Here is a 3,714-nt window from a genome sequence, read left to right on the forward strand (position 1 = left end):
GGTTCATCCCAAATGAAATACTTAGCATCATTGATGAGTTTTCTTTTTTGATGTTTGTTGATCCCAGGGGGTAGGTCACCGGCTGCTTTAAAATTGGCAATATCTGCAAACAAGGGTGCTTTGTGAACCAACATTAACTGTTCATCTAGGAAAAACTCATTTACACTTGTATTATGTGTATCATCCTTCTCACAAGGGATTCTGGATAGATGATCTGCTACTTTGTTCTCCATACCCTTTTTATCTCTAATCTCGATGTTGAATTCCTGTAATAATAAGATCCATCTGATTAGTCTTGGTTTTGATTCCTGTTTGGCAAATAGATATTTGAGTGCTGTGTGATTAGTGAAAACAATAACTTTAGAGCCAATGAGGTAGGATCTAAATTTGTCAAATGCAAAAACTATTGCCAGCAACTCCTTTTCGGTAGTGGTATAATTCCGTTGAGCATCATTAAGGATCTTGCTGGTATAGTATATGACATGCACCAAGTTTTCTTTTCTCTGTCCTAACACTTCCCCAACTGTGAAATTAGATGCATCACACATCAGTTCGAATGGTAAATTCCAATCAGGTGGGGTGATGATAGGAGCTGAGGATAGCCTCTTTTTCAAGTTTTCAAATGCTAGCATGCACTTCTCATCAAAGATAAATGGTGTATCAGACATTAGGAGATTACTTAAGGGCTTGGCTATCTTTGAAAAATCTTTAATAAACCTTCTATAGAAGCCAGCATGTCCCAGAAAGCTCCTAATTGCCTTGACATCACTTGGTGGAGGTAATTTTTCAATTAGCTCCACCTTAGCTCTGTCTACCTCAATGCCTTGGTTAGAAACTTTATGGCCAAGGACTATTCCATCTGTCACCATGAAGTGACATTTTTCCCAATTCAAGACCAAGTTGGTCTCTTGACATCTTTTTAATACCAAGGCAAGATGGTTTAGGCAATTAGGAAAGGAGTCCCCGAATACTGAGAAGTCATCCATGAAAACTTCAATGGACTTCTCTATCATATCTGAGAAGATGGAAAGCATGCAACGTTGAAAAGTTGCAGGTGCATTACTGATGAGCGGATAATGTATACGCTTTTTGGCATTATTTTTAGGTAGTTTTTAGTAGGATCTAGTTACTTTTAGGGATGTTTTCATTAGTTTTTATGCTAAATTCACATTTCTGGACTTTACTATGAGTTTGTGTGTTTTTTGTAGTTTCAGGTATTTTCTGGCTGAAATTGAGGGACCTGAGCAAAACTCTGATAAGGAGGCTGACAAAGGACTGCTGATGCTGTTGGATTTTGACCTCCCTGCACTCGAAATAGATTTTCTGGAGCTATAGAACTCCAAATGGCGCGCTCACATTGGCGTTGGAAAGTAGACATTCAGAGCTTTCCAGCAATATATAATTGTCCATACTTTATTTGAGATTAGATGATGTAAACTGGCGCTCAACGCCAGTTCCATGCTGCATTCTGGAGTCAAACGCCAGAAACACATCACGAACCAGAGTTGAACGCCAAAAACACGTTACAACTTGGCGTTCAACTCCAAAAGAAGCCTCTGCACGTGTAAAGCTCAAGCTCAGCCCAAGCACAAACCAAGTGGGCCCCAGAAGTGGATTTCTGCATCAATTACTTACTTCTGTAAACCCTAGTAGCTAGTCTGGTATAAATAGGACATTTTACTATTGTATTTGACATCTTGGTTCCATATCTGGATTTTTTACATCTTGGTTTTCGTTTTGGGGGCTGGCCATTTGGCCATGCCTGAACCTTGATCGCTTATGTATTTTCAACAGTGGAGTTTCTACACACCATAGATTAAGGGTGTGGAGCTCTGCTGTACCTCAAGTTTTAATGCAATTACTACTATTTTCTATTCAATTCAATTTATTCCTGTTCTAAGATACCATTTGTACTTTGATGAGCGGATAATTTATACACTTTTTGGCATTGTTTTTAGTATGTTTTTAGTATGTCTTAGTTAGTTTTTATTATATTTTTATTAGTTTTTAGTTAAAATTCACTTTTCTGGACTTTACTATGAGTTTGTGTGTTTTACTGTGATTTCAGGTATTTTCTGGCTGAAATTGAGGGACCTGAGCAAAAATCTGATTCAGAGGCTGAAAAGGACTGCAGATGCTGTTGGATTCTGACCTCCCTGCATTCGAAGTGAATTTTCTAGAGTTACAGAAGCCCAATTGGCGCGCTCTTAACTGCGTTGGAAATTAGACATCCTGGGCTTTTCAGCAATGTATAATAGTCCATACTTTGCCCGAGATTTGATGGCCCAAACAGGCGTTCCAAGTCAGGTCAAGACTACCCGGCGTTAGACGCCGGAACTGGCACAAGAATTGGAGTTAAACGCCCAAACTGGCTTAAAAGCTAGCGTTTAACTCCAAGAAAAGTCTCTACACATGAAAGCTTCAATGCTCAGCCCAAGCACACACCAAGTGGGTCCGGAAGTGGATTTTTATGTCATTTACTCATTTTTGTAAACCCTAAGCTACTAGTTATCTACAAATAGGACCTTTTGCTATTGTATTTTACATCCTGGAATCTTTTGATCATGTTTTTATGATTGAACCCTCTTTGGGAGGCTGGCCATTCGGCCATGCCTAGACCTTGCTCTTATGTATTTTCAACGGTGGAGTTTCTAAACACCATAGATTAAGGTGTGGAGCTCTGCTGTACCTCAAGTATTAATGCAATTACTATTGTTCTTCTATTCAATTCAGCTTATTCTTGTTCTAAGATATTCATTTGCACCCAAGAACTTGATGAATGTGATGATTATGTGACACTCATCATCATTCTCACTTATGAACGCGTGCCTGAAAACCACTTCCGTTCTACAAGCAAACAAGGCTTGAATGTTTATCTCTTGGATTCCTTAATCAGAATCTTCGTGGTATAAGCTAGAATTGATGGCGGCATTCAAGAGAATCCGGAAGGTCTAAACCTTGTCTCTTGTATTCTAAGTAGGATTCAAGGATTGAATGACTGTGACGAGCTTCAAACTCCTGAAGGCTGGGCGTTAGTGACAGACGCAAAAGAATCACTGGATTCTATTCCAACCTGATTGAGAACCGATAGATGATTAGCCGTGCTGTGACAGAGCGCGTTGAACATTTTCACTGAGACGACAGGACTGTAGCCATTGACAATGGTGATGCCCAACATACAGCTTGCCATGGAAAGGAGTAAGAAGGATTGGATGAAGACAGTAGGAAAGCAGAGAGACGGAAGGGACAAAGCATCTCCATACGCTTATCTGAAATTCTCACCAATGAATTACATAAGTATCTCTACCTTTATTTTATGCTTTATTCATAAATCATCCATAACCATTTGAATCTGCCTGACTGAGATTTACAAGATGACCATAGCTTGCTTCATACCAACAATCTTTGTGGGATCGACCCTTACTCGCATAAGGTTTATTACTTGGACGACCCAGTGCACTTGCTGGTTAGTTGTGCGAAGTTGTGGTAAAGAGTTGAGATTGGAATTGAGCATACCATGTTGATGGCGCCATTAATGATCACAATTTCGTGCACCAAGTTTTTGGTGCCGTTGCCGGGGAATTAAATGTCCTAACTACAGTTTCGCATTTGTTCCCTGCAATAACAGCAGTACCAAGTTTTGATCTGGCAACAACACCAAGTTTTTGGCGCCGTTGCCGGGGATTGTTTGAGTTTGGACAACTGACGGTTCAC

Source organism: Arachis duranensis, chromosome 5, assembly GCF_000817695.3.
Source record: "Arachis duranensis cultivar V14167 chromosome 5, aradu.V14167.gnm2.J7QH, whole genome shotgun sequence".
Classification (NCBI taxonomy): Eukaryota; Viridiplantae; Streptophyta; class Magnoliopsida; order Fabales; family Fabaceae; genus Arachis; species Arachis duranensis.